At 39.6% G+C, this 17809-nt stretch overlaps 1 pseudogene; it reads right to left on the bottom strand.

Moving 5' to 3' along the window:
* Positions 1–1943: 1943 nt before the first annotated feature.
* LOC706711 (5'-nucleotidase domain-containing protein 2 pseudogene) lies at positions 1944–3764 on the bottom strand (annotated as a pseudogene).
* Positions 3765–17809: the final 14045 nt, after the last annotated feature.

Here is a 17809-nt window from a genome sequence, read left to right as displayed (position 1 = left end):
TAACAAAAGTGACAATTCAGTAAAATATTTTAAAAATTATAAGGGAAACATTTGCATGACCAGAAAATATTTGCATGACTAGATACCCATATATGAATCCCAGTACTAATTTCTAGAGAAACTGTGTTCTGGTCCTTACCAATCAAAATACAACCTCATTCTTTATAATATCCCAGCATTGAAAAATATAAAAAGATGATCTTTAAAATGTAGCATGGCTCCAGATACTGATGTAAAAGATAGTAAAATTGCAATATAAGAGATAGTGCCTTATAAAATGTTAGAATTTTTTCTAATATTTTCCAAAATAAAGATCATTTATCATATTTGAACCTATTACAACGCTTGAGTATGTTGTATATAAAACATGGTTCACTCCTGACTGTTTTAAGAATTTCAATAAAAATTTCAACTGCAACTGCGTGAGCAGGTGTGATCCAGTTTAGGTAAATTAAGTAGAACCAGAAAGAAAAAGTCTATGATTAGAAAAAGAAAACACAGATAAAAATAATTCTAAAGTTTCTGTGAATTGGGATCAAGGAAATAAGGCTAATGTCCAAAGGGGCTCAGGGGCAAATAGCCCTCTTGTTGAAAAGGTCTGTCCTCATGCTTAGGGATGTTTCTGCTTCCCTGTACTGACCAGGTTTCTGCATGCATATACTGAGTGTCTGTTATGCCTCACAGAGAATCCTAACACTGGGCATACAGGCTGATTTTAAGGAACTTACACACAAGTGGCAGAGACAGTTATGAGGAACCCACAATTACAAAGATAGTACAGACAGGGTTATAATGGAGGTAAGTAGAGGAAATGTGGTTGCAAAGGGGGCTCTCCTAAGACAGTCATAGTGGATCAAAGGTTTACCTGAAGATTCTTGATCTCAGCCTTTATAAGTGAGAGTAAGCCAAGTGAAAGAGAAGGACAAAGATGTTCAGGGGGATGTGCAATGGCACCATGGCAAAAAAACAAAAAAAGATCACGGTATGGTTCTTTTGATATGGCTGACAGTTCGGTGTATATGGGGAAATAAAAAGGGATAAGTCTTAGGTATTTTACTCTCTTTGTATCAATTGTGACTGGGAGTTTGCTCATGATTTTGCTCTCTGTCTATTATTGGTGGATAGGAATGCTTGTGATTTTTGCACATTGATTTTGTATCCTGAGACTTTGCCAAATCTGCTTATCAGCTTAATGAGATTTGGGCTGAGACAATGGGTTTTCTAAATGTACAATCATGTCATGTGCAAACAAAGACAATTTGACTTCCTCTTGTCCTATTTGAATACCCTTTATTTCTTTCTTTTGCCCGATTGCCCTGGCCGAAACTTCCAATACTATGTTGAATAGGAGTGTTGAGAGAGGCCTTCCTTTCCTTGTGCCGGTTTTCAAACGGCATGCTTCCAGGTTTTGCCCACTCAGTATGATATTGGCTGTGGGTTTGCCATAAATAGCTCTTATTATTTTGAGATACGTTCCATCAATATCTAGTTTGTTGAAAGTTTTTAGGATAAAGGGGTATTGAAATTTATCAAAGGCCTTTTCTGCATCTATTCAGATGCAGATAAGATCATGTGGCTTTTGTCATTGGTTCTGTTTATGAGATGGATTAAGTTTATTGATTTGCATATATTGAACCAGCCTTGCATCCCAGGGAAGAAGTGGACTTGACCGAGGTGGATAAGTTTTTTGATGTGCTGCTGGATTCGGTTTGCCAGTATTTTATTAAGGATTTTCACATCGATGTTCATCTAAACACTGCTATAGCATCTCAAACACTGCTTTATGTGTGTCCCAGATATTCTGGTACATTGTGTCTTTGTTCTCATTGGTTTCAAAGAACTTATTTATTTCTGCCTTAATTTTGTTATTTACCCAGTAGTCATTCAGGAGCAGGTTGTTCAGTTTCCATGTAGTTGTGCGGTTTTTGTTGTTGTTGTTGTTGTTTTGTTTTTTTGGGGAGGAGACCACTTTTATTGCTTGTCTGGGTGGACGCCCAGGGTGGACAGGGCAGGAGGGGCTGGGGGCCTGTCCGGGACAATAAAGGCGCCCTCAGCGGATGTGGGCCATGTCTCCAAGGAAGGGCATCTTCATGCAGCTGGTGCAGAGCTGGTCCATCCAGAGGGGCGCCTCCTGCTGCAGCGGGGTGGGGCGCAGGTAGACGGTGAAGTCCACACGGTAGTTGAGCAGGCAGCTGAGGGAGGCCATGTAGAGGTCAGAGAAGTGCACGAGGCATCTCAAGAAGTAGGTGGGGTTGTGGAAGGTGCGGAAGATGCTGCCAAACTGCGCGCTGAACATGGCCTTGGTGACGCACCTCAGCTCCTGCCCTTCTTTCATCCGGGCAGCTAGCACCTGCCTGGACTCCGCGTCCTGATAGGTCTGCATGCGCTCCAGCAGCCCCCTGAGTGCTTGCTGCCACGTCAGCCAGTGCATGTACTGCTCTGTGTTGATGATGCGGATCTCACGCTCCAGCTCAGGGATGAAGGCGCCCCTGCGCCAGCCCTGCCGCAGCATGAGATCCACCAGGTCATTATAGAGGTGGTCCCCGAAGTAGAGCACGCGGGGGCCACGCCATTCCGTCAAGCGAAGGAAGTCAAACAGGTTTCCCTGCCGATAGATCTTGCCCTTTTCCAAGCGGGTGATCGGGTCCCACTGAAGCGAGCCCTTCTCATCGAGTTTTCTGAAAGGCTTGCGCCGATCAGTGAAAAAGCTGGGCTTGTCTGCCTGGACAATGACCACATCGAAGAGCTGGCGCCAATCGGGACCCACCGTGTGCCGCATCCCTTAGTCTACGAAGCTGAAAGGACTGTTGGTGATGAGGAACAGCTGTTTCCCATGGGCCACCAGGCAACTCAGGACGGCAAACGTCTCGTCCCCTCTCAGGATGTACTTCTCCATGTCCTGCTCGATCCACTGGTACATGAGGACCTTCACATGCACTTCTAGGATGGCGTCTGTCACATCCTTGTAGAGGTGCGCTTGGTCAAACTCCAGGCTGTGGCCCAGGAAGTAGTCCACCACGCAGGACAGCAGAGCCATCTCCGGCAGCGAGAAGATGTCCATGAACTGCTTAATGGAGGGACCCTTGCCATAGAAGCCACTCATCTGGTATAGTGGGATGTGCTGGGTGCCCCCATACAGCTCGATCACTTCCTCATCTGGCACAGGCTGGAGGCCCCTGTAGGCTGTCCCCAGCTGCACGTAGTGGAAGGCGTCAATCTTTATCAGAAGGCTCTTCTGAATGTCATAGTGGAGGCCACGGATGGCAAAGCTGGGGTTGTAGTCATACTTCCGAATCCCCCCTGGGTACTTGTAGTGCTCGATCAGGATGTCACGGGCGGCGCCGAAGATCTCGGGGTGCAGTGCATCTGCATACTGGGCCAGAGTGTAGTCGTAGTCAAAGCCATAGACCTCAACGTCACGCAGGCTGATCTCCTTGTTGGCATAGATGGCTGCTGGGTTCAGGAGACTGCAGACTTCGGGGGGCAGGAGGTCATGCACCAGTCTCCTCACGTCCTGGTAGTGAGCCCATAGGTGCGCGCTGAGGTCGGCGCCGCCTGCGGGTGCCTGGGTGGGAGCGGAGCGGGGCGCCAAGGCAGTGGGCGCCGGGACCTGGGGGTCCGCAGCCAGGGCAGGAGGGCCAGGACGAGGCAGCTCGCTGCCGGCCGTGGCCTCCACACAGCAGCCAGAGCCCAGCGGCCCCCCGCAGCCCCGCACCCGCCATGCCCACCACGCGCTGCTGGCACCCGCCACCGGCCACCGGCACTGCCCTGGGCCCTCCCGCTGCCCAGGGACTCAGTTGTGCAGTTTTGAGTGAGATTCTTAATCCTGAGTTCTAACTTGATTGCACTGTGGTCTGAAAGATTGTTGGTTATGATTTCCATTCTTTTGCATTTGCTCAGGAGTGTTTTACTTTCAATTACCTCGTCAATTTTAGAATAAGTACAATATGGTGCTGAGAAGAATGTATATTCTGTTTATTTGGGATGGAGAGTTCTGTAGATGTCTATTGGGTCCGCTTGGTCCAGAGCTGAGTTCAAGTTCTGAATATTCTTCTTAATTTTCTGTCTCATTGATCTAATACTGACAGTGGGGTGTTAAAGTCTCCCACTATTACTGTGTGGGAGTCTAAGTCTCTTTGTAGGTCTCTAAGAACTTGCTTTATGAATCTGGGTGCTCCTGTATTGGGTGCATATATATTTAGAATAGAGAGCTCTTCTTGTTGCATTGATCCCTTTACCATTATTTAATGCCCTTCTTTGTCTTTTTAGATCTTCGTTGGTTTAAATTCTGTTTTATCAGAGACTAGGATTGCGACCCTTGCTTTTTTTTTTTTTTTTTTTGCTTTCCATTGACTTGGTAAATATTCCTCCATCCCTTTATTTTGAGCCTATGTGTGTCTTTGCATGTGAGATGGGTCTCCTGAATACAGAATACAGCACACCACTGATGGGCCTTGATTCTTTATCCAGTTTGCCAGTCTGTGTCTTTTAATTGGGGCATTTAGCCCATTTACATTTAAGGTTAATATTGTTATATGTGAATTTAATCCTGTCATTATGATGCTAGCTGGTTATTTTGCCTGCTAGTTGATGCAGTTTCTTCACAGTGTTGATGGTCTTTACAATTTGGTATGCTTTTGCAGTGGCTGGTACCAGTTTTTGCTTTCCATATTTAGTGCTTCCTTCAGGAACTCTTGTAAGGCAGGCATGGTGGTGACAAAATATCTCATCATTTGCTTCTCTGTAAAGGATTTTATTTCTCCTTTGCTTATGAAGCTTAGTTTGGCTGGATATGCAATTCTGGGTTAAAAACTTTCTTTAAGAATGTTGAATATTGGCCCCACCTCTCTTCTGGCTCATAGGGTGTTTTGCAGAGATATCTGCTGTTGGTCTGATGGGCTTCCCTTTGTGACCAGACCTTTCTCTCTGGCTGCCCTTAATACTTTTTCCTTCATTTCAACCTTGGTGAATCTGACAATTATGTGTCTTGTGGTTGTTCTTCTCAACCACTGCTATTCAACATAGTATTGGAAGTTCTGGTCAGAGTAGTCAGCAAGAGAAAGATATAAAGGCTGTTCATATAGGAAGAGAGGAAGTCAAATTGTCTCTGTTTGCAGATGATATGATTGTACGTTTAGAAAACCCCATCGTCTCAGCCCAAAACTCCTTAAGCTGATAAGTAACTTAAGCAAAGTCTCAGGATACAAAATCAATGTGCAAAAACCACTAACATTCCTATACACCAATAACACACAGAGAGCCAAATCATGAGTGAACTCCCATTCACAATTGCTACAAAGAGAATAAAATATCTAGGAATACAACTTACAAGGGATGTGAAGGACTTCTTTAAGGAGAACTACAAACCACTGCTCAAGGAAATAAGAGAGGACATAAACAAATGAAAAAACATTCCATGCTCGTGGATAGGATAGGAAGAGTCAATATCATGAAAATGGCCATACTGCCTGAAGTAATTTATAGATTCAATGCTATCCCCAACAAGCTACCATTGACTTTCTTCACAGAATTAGAGAAAATTATGTTAAATTTCACATGGAACCAAAAAAGAGTATTTGTAGCCAAGACAATCCTAAGCAAAAAGAACAAATTACAGGCATCATGCTACCTGACTTCAAACTACACTACAAGGCTACAGTATGAAAGCAGCATAGTACTGGTAGAGAAACAGATATATAGACCAATGGAACAGAACAGAGGCCACAGGAATAATACCACACATCTACAACTGTCTGATCTCTGAAAAACCCAGCAAAAAAAGCAATGGGGGAAAGATTCCCTATTTAATAAACGGTGTTGGGAAAACTGGCTAGCCATATGCAGAAAACTGAAACTGGACCCCTTCCTTACACTTTATACAAATATTAACTCAAGATGAATTAAAGACTTAAGCATAAACCTAAAACCATAAAAACTCTAGAAGAAAGCCTAGGCAATACCATTCAGGACATAGGTATGGGCAAAGACTTAATGACTAAAACATCAAAAGCAATGGCAACCAAAGTCAAAATTGACAAATGGGATCTACTTAAACTAAAGAGCTTCTACGCAGCAAAACAAACTGTCATCAGAGTGAACAGGCAACCTACAGAATGGGAGAAAATTTCTATCCATCTGACAAAGGGCTAATATCCAGAATCTACAAAGAACTGAAACAAATTTACAAGAAAAAACAACCTCATCAAAAAAATGAGTGAATGATAAACAGACACTTCTCAAAAGAAGACATTTATGCAGCCAACAAACATAAGAAAAAAAAAAAAAAGCTCATCATCACTGGTCATTAGAGAAATGCAAATCAAAACCACAATGAGATACCATCTCAGGCCAGTTAGAATGGCCATTATTAAAAAGTCAGGAAACAACAGATGCTGGAGAGGATGTGGAGAAATAGAAATGCTTTTACAGTTGGTGACAGTGTAAATTAGTTCAACCATTGTGAAAACAGTGTGGCAATTCCTGAAGGATCTAGAACCAGAAATATCATTTGAACCAGAAATACCATTTGAACCAGCAATCCCATTATTGGGTATATACCCAAAGGATTATAAATCAGTCTCCTATAAAGACACATATACATGTATGTTTATTGTAGCACTGTTCACAACAGCAAAGACTTGGAACCAACACAAATGTTCATCAATGATAGACTGGATAAAGAAAATGTAGCACATATACATCATGGAATACTATGCAGGCATAAAAAAGGATGAGTTAATGTCTTTTGCAGGGACATGGATGAAGCTGGAAACCATCATTCTCAGCAAACTAACATGAGAACAGAAAACCAAACACCACATGTTCTTACTCATAAATGGGAGTTGAACAATGAGAACACATGGACACAGGGAGGGGAACATCAGACACTGGGGCCTGTGGGGGTGTGGGAGGCTAGAGGAGGCATAGCATTAGGAGAAATGCCCAATGTAGATGGGTTGATGGGTGCAGCAAACCACCATGGCACTATGTAACAAACCTGCACATTTGCACACATACCCCAGAACTTAAAGTTAAAAAAAAAAAAAAGAAAGAAAATATGGCATATATACATCATGGAATACTATGTAGCCAAAAAGGGATGAGTTCATGTCCTTTGCAGGGACATGGATGTAGTTGGAAACCATCATTCTCAGCAAACTAACACAGGAACAGAAAACCAAACACTGCATGTTCACTCATAAGTGGGAGTTGATCAGTGAGAATGCATGGACACAGGGAGGGGAACATCACACACTGGGGCCTGTCAGGGTGTGGGGGGCAGAGGGAGGGATAGCATTAGGAGAAATACCTAATGTAGATGACAGGTTGATGGGTGCAGCCAACCACCATGGCATGTGTATACTTATGTAACAAACCTGCACTTTCTGCACACGTATCCCAGAACTTAAAGTATTTAAAAAAAAAAAAAAAAGAGGCCAAAAGTGAAAGAAAAGTTTCCATCAACTAAATGATAAAGGCTTGCCTAAATTAAGGCAGTTGCAATGGGGAAAAAAGAGGAGATGCAATAATGAAGAAATTTTTTAAAAAGCAATAGACTTTGATAGTTGGTGGTATGTGTGAGCTAAAGAAGGTACGTATAGGATGATTCCTTATTTCTGAATTGAGGGACTGGGTGAATAGCAGTTCCACCTATCAAGATAGGGGATAAAGAGAAAGAGTTGGAATTTAATTCATATCAACTTTATTTTAATGGGATCTCATATTTAATTTTGTTCTGACTTTTCCCACTGAATTTCCAATAACACTATTATCACCGACTTCATTGGATAAAGTGTCTGCCAAATCTATACGCTAAGACTCCACAGTAAACATCTTGAAATATGGAAGGTAAAACATTTCTGGGTTTGTGGAATCAAGTTGCTATCAACAATAGGATTGTCCGCGATAAAAAAGAATTACAAAAAACTGTTCTTGCTTTCTCTTTTACCATAACATATATATTTAGGCTCAAAATATAATCATGTCATTATCTGAAAGGATTCCGGGTAGAAAACCCTTCAATCAAAATTACTTATTTCTCTAGGTCTGTCACAAGTTTGCAGTGATTTTGTCACAATGCTGAATTTTCCAAGCAACAAAACCAAAAGGTTATTTACTAAACATGAAGATGCCAACTATTTTTCTTCCTTTGTTGATTTCCCTCTTGAAACTGTAAATAGACACCCTATTCCCTGAAAACTTGTTGTTATCAGTCAGCTTCTTTCATACCATACTTTATACCATATGCTTTATTAGTGAGTTTATTCAATCATTCTAAAGGGCAACATCTATTTCTTTCCCTTCTGCTCAAAATCTTTGCAAACTATAAATTTATATAATTCAAGAGCTAGGAAAAACGGCAAGGCAAAAATCCCCTACACATGAAACAGGATCATGGCAAATAAATGAGTGTATCTGTAATTATGCATTAAAGAGTCTATCCATAATTGTTCATTAAAACAACCAAACACAAGCATAAAAATTTGAAAGGAAATAAAAGAGGCAAGACAAATAACGGCTAGTGATAGATAAGAGTAAACCCTAAGAAATCCTGACAATTATTTCATGTGGAAGTCAATTAAGATTTCTCAAAATGAAGTTAAGATGAATGTGTCTTAAATGTGATAGTGAGTAAAAGAACAACACATAAAAAGATTCCATGTAGCCTGGTTCCATTTACATAAATTTCCAAAACCGTCTTGTCTAGGAATGCACACACAGGTGGCTAAGCAAGAAAGATAATCAAGGGCGTTTTAACCACAGAATTAATATGGTGGTATCCACTGTCTGAGATGAAAGAATATCTGGGAGAAAGGACCTTCTGAAACCTGTTGATGTTCTCATTTTTGACCTGGGATGCGTTAAAGAGATATTTGCTTTGTAACAATTCATTATACTATACCTTGATTTTTTTTGCACTTATCTGTGTCTCATATTTCATAATAGAAAGACATTTTTCTTAATTTAACAAATAAAAGAACATAGCACAGATAAGTACACTCAAAAAACATTTCTTCCTACATACAGGTTATCATCAAGCTGTGCAAAATTCTTACCTGACAAGTTTATTGGAGCAATTTCAATAGACTCATTCAGAAAAAAAAAAATAGATAAAGCCATGGAGGACAATATATAACAAAAGATAATGAACCAAAGAATGTTTCATTTTTCTGAAAAACATTACTTGCATGAACATTTTTCAAAAATAGGAAGCAAGAGCCTAAAACTTTATAAGCTTCTCTAATTCTCAACAATGTGTATGTCAAACTGTTTAATTCTATCACCCCAACATTGCTGAATTTCAATATTCTGACCAGAACCTATTTTGACCAGAAACAAAATATTTGTTTAACTTAATGATAAAGGGTATACATATACATAAAGGGTATACATAATGATAAAGGGTATACACTTTACATATTTCCTATAAAACAATGTTATTACAGGTTTAAGCCAAGATATGCAATATGTCTTTGTCATCCTGAATTTCATATTATTTTATTTATAATATAACCAAAAAACCTAGAATTATTTCCATGGAAACTTATATTAATCATACCATAAAAATATAAACTGTAATAAGAAATTACATTAAAATAATCTTTGAAACATCAAGACCGAAAATAATTATTCTCAGTAAAGAACAGAAGCAAACACCAAAGGATAATTTGAGTACTTTAGCTTGCTCCTCTACCACACCCCACAATTTCCCTTAGTACTCATCAGTCTCTCCTAAGTAAAACAGTCAAAATCAAATGAAGGAAGGAAGGAAGGAAGGAAGGAAGGAAGGAAGGAAGGAAGGAAGGGAGGGAGGGAGGGAGGGAGGGAGGGGGGGAGGGGAGGGGAGGGGAGGGGAGGGGAGGGGAGGGGAGGGGAGGGGAGGGGAGGGGAGGGGAGGGATCCTTGGTATGCAGCTTAAGGCAAGTGATCCAGTACTCTCTTGTACACTGTTTATGTCCTGCTATTTCTCAAATTATTTGCTAAGTACACACCAATTGATCTTTATTAAACATGCTATATTTTAAAAATATCCTCATCCATATTGTTCAGGCACAAGGTCTAATTTTCAGTCTATTTTAATCTACCCTCTAAAATTATGATAGGTATGATCTGACAGTTACAGTTTACAGAGATCTTACCAAATAAATTAACTAAAGCTTCAGTCCTGTGGCTTGGTAATCACCAGCCCACAGACAATGCATCAAAGAGTTCCCAGATTTAATTAATGAAAATGAACTTGGAAAAGCTTCTTTGGTATTCAAACATATACATCAGTGCCTACCACGTTTGGTTACAATTTGCCCCCATCCTGCAATAAGGCCCAATATGCAGTGAAAGAAAACACACTTAAGAGCAACCATTTTTCTTCATAAGATTAGTCCAGTTTCTATGAACTAGAATTTATTTTTTTTGGTCCAGACGTACCAGATCTGAAGAACATTGAATAATTTCAGGTGACATGAATATCAAAGGTCAAAGGAAAACAGTCTTAGGGCTAAAAGACACTTTCAAATAATCAAGTAAAAGTATCAGTTCAACATTGTACCATATTTCAGTCATTCAGCCTTTATGGAACTTAAACAAAACTTGAACATTTTTGGAGTTGATGAGTATGTATAGTTATATATGCAGTATGATTCCATTTACATAAACTTCAAAAACTGAGAACACTTGTTTGCAAATGATCACTTCAGCATGTGAAGAAGAGATGGCTAGTCAGAGCCATTCCTTCATTAGCCCTTGTTTTATTGGTAGGCAGGATACTACCCCTTAAAGCTTCACCAGGGACTGGTTTCATGCAAAACAATTTTTCCACAGATGGGAGACAGATAGCTTCCGGATGAAACTGTTTCACCTCAGATCATCAGGCATTAATTAGTCTCATAAGGAGTACACGACCTAGATCCCTTACAAGTGCAGTTCACCACAGGGTTCACATTTCTATGAGAATCTAATGCCCCCAGTGATCTAACAGGAGGAGGAGTTCAGGTGATAATGCCGGCTGGTCCCTGCTCACCTCCTGTAGTGCTGCTCAGTTCCTAACAACCCACACACTGGTATCTAGCCATGGCCCACAGTTTGGGGAGCCCTGCCTTAAAGGCAGGAAGCTGGTCCCTCACTTCCTATCCTATTTTATGGACTTTCTTCCACTACCTGTCTCTGACCCATGCTGTGTTCCCCATCTAGCTTCTTTGAGATATTTGAAGAGTCATAAAAGCAATACTTGTTCATATCTGTATAGTAAACCTTATGTGTGTAACCAAATTTCAAAACGAAGGTGAGAGGTAGTTCAAACCCCTAATAGCCATGCTGTGATAGACATTACTGAGGTCTTAATAGTAGAACATAATGCCCTTACCCTCAAATAATTTACAGACTAAATGAGGCACAAAGAATTGCAGCTGATAAGAAAAAACTGTGTACTAGACACAGAAGTTGGCTCTACCTGTAGGAGACACAAAGTTTTGTTAAGAGAGAACATTTAATTCAAATCCTGAAAGATTTGTAGATATTACAGGTGAATGAGAAGAGAAAGGGCAACCCCAGTCAAAGAGACATGAGCAAAGGCGAGAGGCATGAATCAGCAGGTAAAAGTTAGAATGTTTCTTTTTATCTTCACTTGCTACTCTCCACTGCACATTGATGGTGAGCAGCAACTCCGTATAAAAGAATGAACCTAGGACAAACTGATAGAACTCTGTTTATAGAACAGACTATAAAGTTAAGCACATTTTCAGTGGAAAAAAGTAACTAAAAAGTATAGGGGTATGGGGGTAGTAAGTGATCATTTTTCCATTCACAACACGTGGACAATAGATAGGGCTCCTAAGCAATATTAACTACCTTTAGGTAATTGAAAGTCTTCTGGTCTATTTCTTGAACTATTGTCTTCCCATTGTCCTTTTCCCTCATGTTTCCCACCTCTCAGTGCATCCTTCGGTCACAGTTTAACACCTCCTCCAAGAAGTCTTCCCTAACCCCAGGTGTATGTCATGTGACACTGCCCATTGCTTTCATAGTCCCTTGTACTTCCCCAAGATAGAATTTATTACTCTGCTTTGGAATTCTGTTATTTATCTCCTCAATCAAGCTATAAGGTTCACGGGGGAGTTGACCTTATCGTTTCTAGTGTGTATCCAGAGACAAAAACATCCCTTGGCTCGCAGTAGGAGCCCGATAAATATTTATGGAGTTAATATTAAGCAGTAAGTTAGATAATTAATGTTCCAAGAAAACTAATTTTTTAGGTAGACTATTTAATGACAAATTGTGTATGTGTTTTTCAATGGGTAGGGAAATATAAAATTCCAAATTAAATTTTTACTAGAAATAATTGTGATATAAATGGAATAAACTGAAACAGAGCTAGAAAATGTATCTTGACAGACAAAAAAAAGAAAGTATTAATAGTAATGCTTAGTAACTTTACATACAGATATAAAGGGCTGATGTTCAGCTGAAGCATGCCCGTAAGATGTTTCAAATGTTTATAGCTAGAATTTCCTCTCATTGGTCAGTGCTGGTCAGGTGCCTGTATTACATCAGTTGTCGAATATTTTCAATAATACCCCTATATAGACATAAATGAAAAAACACAGGTAAGTGTCTTCTGACAAAATTACTAATGGTCATGCTAAAAAGTGATTTGAATCCCATTACTGATTTTTGTGTCAGTGCTTTTGAAACTATGTACTTGTGACCCAAGGGAGTTACAGAGATATCACTGAAGCGTGGGAAAGTTGAGGCTCTCATCTCAAACCCCCAACCCTTTGTCAGAGCAGGTGGGTCACTGGCTGATCTCATCCTCCTAAGTCACCTCTCTCTCAGAGAATTGAATACAAAGCTGTTTCTTTGCTATTCCTTTCCTTATATAGATTAGGAGGTACTCTGGGCTGTGTGTGTGTGTGTATGTATGTGTGTATGCGTGTGTGTGTGTGTGTGTGTGTATAATAAGAGTTCCTTGATTCCACAAGGATGATTACAAGCTGTTAGAACTCTTTTAAACATTCATTTAAATAGATTTATAAATGCAAGTATTAACTAACTATAAAGTTGCTGCCTTTATACTGCTAATAAAGACTGTCTATACTCATTCATTATTGGAAATTGTGAAGACATATTTTCTTATTTTGTATCAATCTGCTTCTTTATCCTACAAGGATCATACAAAATTAATAAATTCAGTGTTACCTAAATTTTAAAGCATTACTCTATTACTTTTCCATACTGAAGATCACTATCTCAGAGAAACAAAACTATAAGTAGTAAATATAAGCAAAAATTATATTTATACGGTTCATATCAGATCAAAGAAATGTTCTCATTTGGGATCCTATAAAACTGAGAGCCCCCAGTCTTTTTTTATTATTATTACATTGAGACAGAAAGCACCCCTGGGAAAAACCGCCTTCAGATCAGCTACTAAGTCAGGCTTAAGTTTTTCCTCCTATCATTTCATCGAGCTATCTGAATTTTTATATTCATTGAAGTAGACCTTTGACTGTCTGCCAAGTATGCTTTTCCTTTAGGGAATCACTTTCTCCATAGTAATCCTTTCATTCATATGATTCATGTGAAGCTGACTCAGCTTCAGGAAGGAGCACTTGCCTCAAGCCAGAACAATCAAAAATGCCTCTGGAACTTTTCCTAAAGCTATATATAAAGGCACTCTAGGATCCTATAAGATCTTTAAATTAAGGATCATGTACCCTGAAGCTGCAGGGGCGTTTCCCACTATGTCAGGTGTGTGCCTGAGAATGAAACCAACACAGAGAAATGCGGATCTGAGAGATGGTACACAATGTGTTCAACAGTAAGTCAATAAGGACTAGCATGGACTAGAGAAAGATTTAGTTAGTTAGTAGTTAGTTAGAGACAGTCTCGCTCTGTCACCCAGGCTGGAGTGCAGTGGCATGATCTCGGCTCGCTGCAACCTCTGCCTCATGGGTTCAAGTGATTCTCCTGCCTCAGCCTCCCAAGTAGCTGGGATTACAGGCGCCTGTGACCATGCCCGGCTAATGTTTGTATTTTTAGTAGAAATGAGGTTTCACCATGTTTGCCAGGATGGTCTCGAACTCCTGACCTCAGGTGATCCATCCGCCTCGACTTCTCAAAGTACTGGGATTACAGGTGTGAGCCACCCATGCCTGGCTGAAAGATGCTTTCTGTAAAACGTCTTGGAAGCATCACTGTGGTGGGTTTTTTTTTTTTTTTTTTCTTAATCTACAAAAGGAAGTTTTCTTCTCTTATTAGAATATAATTTTATATGTTTCAAAATGGGAAGGCATCACATTAGCCATCCATAGTGACCATGTAAATATATAAAGAAAAGAGGGAAAATAAATGTCCTCTTAAAGGAAAAGTACTATTTCATCCAAGAAATGGAATTCCTACTTTATTTAAAGTTTCTTTCTGTGCATTAGCTAAATCACTACTTGCAGTCATTTCCTTTCTCCCTTTATCAGCTGCATCATCATTGTACCAAGAAAAATCTTAGGCCCTCCTAGAGACAGTCTATACTGGAATGATGCCAAAATGCATAAAATAACAAGCAGTCTAGCAAACACAAGAGGTGAACAGCTGAGCTGAGAGCATGGCAGAGTGAAAAGACAAACAAGTAAAAGAATTTATTGAAAAAGATTTTTATGAAAATGACTAGCACAGAGCACAGCACAAAATAGGTACTCTATATTCCATCTCTATCTACTCAGCCAATTTCTAGAGAATCAGTCATTTACTACCTACATTTATTTTTCCCTGGTTGCTAATATTTATTGCCATTTCTGGAAGGATCTGCTGAGCAGAAAGTCTCTTCTTTGTGCAAAAGTTCTGAGTAAACTCCAAAGAGTTAGGGTGGCTTAGCAAGACAAAAAAACAAGGTCAGGCACCTGGAATCACAGGGTTACCAGGCTGGTGTATCTTCCAAGGCAGATCTAGGTCTGCCTTCTGTGAGACTGTGCACTGTCCACTGAATCACATCTGACATTCACTTGGGTGAGGGGTGAGAAGATGGCTGAAGAGGGCAGATCAAACTTGCTAGACAGGTATAGGGACCTTGGACTCCAGATAGGAGACCAATCAGCACACCTGAATCTGTAGCAGGGAGTTCAGGTAAGAAGTGTTTATGAGCCCAGCTACAAACCTCTCCTGCACACCTCTACCACATACTAAAGGAATTGCAAGGAGAAAAGAAGCAATAAATCAGCAGCAAGCAAAGGCGAACCAGACAGCAGGCAGGGAAGGAAAAGAGGGTCCATAAATTCACAATCCCTATTCTGATCAAACTTAAGAAAAATCTGAGCTCCAAAAATTCTTGAACTTCTCTCATTTGAGTGTGGCAGGGCATGCTCTTTCTGGTGTTTGACCTTAGAACCTTGTCCCCTTTCTGATTTGAACAACACTGTCATTGAGCAGCCTACCACAGACATGCACAATTAAATCACTCCTTAAGAGCCATTAGTATGGCAAAAACAATTGCAACCAAGGTTAATTTCTTTAGTAACCTTTAAATTTATTCTAGACATAAGTCACCAAGTGTATATCAATAATTATTTGATTTGTAGATGTTTCTGACAAAGCAGAATAAAGAACCATCTTTCAAGATACATGATAAATGAAACAACAGACCCAAAGAGTAACTGGAATATTCCTTCTTATCCTAAAGTAGGAACATTTCAAAGTTATCGATTCTCGTGGTCAAGAGATTGACACAATTTCCAAAAAAAATTTTAAGCTCATTGATCGTGATATCAGTCTCATTTTGATGCAAAGAAGTGAGAAAATACATAAAGCAAACAAATGCGTCAATGTTGCAAAGTAAACTAATGAACAGAGACATTTAAACAACATCACAGGTTTTCATTATGGAAAACCAAAATAATTAGCAGTTTCCACTGAAAACGCCTCCTACTTTTTACAAATCATTAAACAGAAACACTTTCGTCATGAATTTACTGTGCAATTCTATTTTTCTTTCATAATGTTCTTTTTCTTCTAATGTTTCAAAATAATGGCTTAAGTAGCCATTAGTGCTTTAAACCTTGTGTAACTTTCACAATTTAAATTCAGAAGATACACACTCGTGTTTATAGAGGAGAGTGTAAAAGTAAGGCGGAGCAAAGGCAGAATGTTGACGAAAAGGGTGGAATGATTGGAAAACTCACTCTCCAGGATGGATACCCCACCTTACCTGATGCAGTAATTACACATTGCATGTCTGTATCAAAACTTCTCCTGTACCCCAGAAATATATACAACTACTGTATACCAAAGAAATTACAGTAAGAAATGTTTTTTAAAAAGAAAAGAAAACTCATCTTCCAAAGGAACTAGGTTGCATTTTTAACCCAGCTCCTTTTAAGCCTGTACTGCCTTGAGATAAACAAATGATATTGGAGGCAAAAACTCTTGATTTGAAGTCGCTATATGTTGTTAGACATTCCTGCAATAGTAAATTTTATCTGTGAACTTGACTGGATCGCAGGATGCCTAGATAATTGAGTTAAACATTTTTCCTGAGCATGTCTGGGAGGGTGTTTCCAGAAGAGATCAACATTTGATCAGTACTGAGTAAAGCAGATAGCCCTCCCCAAGTGGGTGGGTATTGTCCTATCTGTTGAGGGCCTGAATAGACAAAAAGGTGGAAGGAGAGACTCGCCCTCTCTCTGCCTGACGCTTTAGCTGGACATTGATTTTCTGCCCTTGTTGTTCCTGGTTCTTAGGTCTTCTGTCTCAGACTGGAATCTACAGCACTGGCTCTCTGGCTCTTAGGCCTTCAAACTATACCACCAGTTTTCCAGGTTTTCCAGCTTTGGGGTATCTCAGCCTCTATAATTGTGTAAGCCAATACATTATAATAAGTCTTTCTATATATAGTATATTATCTATAGATAGGTATATCTATATCTGTCTTCTACTAGTTTTGTTTGTTCTTCTTCTGGTTTTGTTTCTCTGGAGAACCCTGATTAATAGGATTCCTGATAGTCCGTATCTATGCTTTTGTTTCTCTTAAGAGGAGATGTGTGCTTAGGTCTGAGCAAGTTATTTTTTTTTAGTAACATAAAAAAAGAACAAATTATTAAAAATTACATTGTAACTCTAAATGTTAATATCACCACGCCATAGCTTCCTAGTAATTACAAACTGAAGGTATGTATACCTCTTAAAATTTCAGAGATTAAACCAAATGATTCATCTATTTTAAGGGAATCAAAGCAGATACATGATTGTCTGATAGAACTCAAAGTTGACATTACTTTGAGAAATTTCACCTCTTGTAAGCAGTGCCACTAAATAAACAGCATACCACATTTAATTTTGATTGATGTGGTCATTGTTAAAGGCTATATTTCAAAACAGTGCACATATCACCAGTGTCAGAGCTATGGTTCCCTAGAAATATCTACTGAACAACAACAACAACAGTATTGCCATTGAGAAAAAAAGCAGAAGTAAAAGCAGTCTTGATTTCCTGGAATCAAAACCCCCTCCCTCACTGTGCCATTACTGTCACTGTCTTAGTTCCGATCCCCATCACCATAACTGACCGATCCCAAGTGCTTCCAATTGCCTTTCCTGGTTTCTTACACTCAGCCTTGTTTCCCACTGCAGCCACTCTCAATTCTTCCTGCACACAACCACTAGATTCACTGTGGAAAACAGATTGCCTTACTATTACCTGAATCTCTTTGTTAAATATAATATAATACAATATAATATATCTAGAATGGGCAACGGTGTAGGACTTTAGCAATTGTATATGGCTCTAAGGCATTCTTTCTGCATACAACCACTAGATTCACTGTGGAAA

The sequence above is a fragment of the Macaca mulatta genome, chromosome 12 (assembly GCF_049350105.2).
Source record: "Macaca mulatta isolate MMU2019108-1 chromosome 12, T2T-MMU8v2.0, whole genome shotgun sequence".
Taxonomy (NCBI): domain Eukaryota; kingdom Metazoa; phylum Chordata; class Mammalia; order Primates; family Cercopithecidae; genus Macaca; species Macaca mulatta.
The sequence above is the reverse complement of the archived record's forward strand: the minus strand, read 5'-3'. Positions and strand labels throughout refer to the sequence as shown.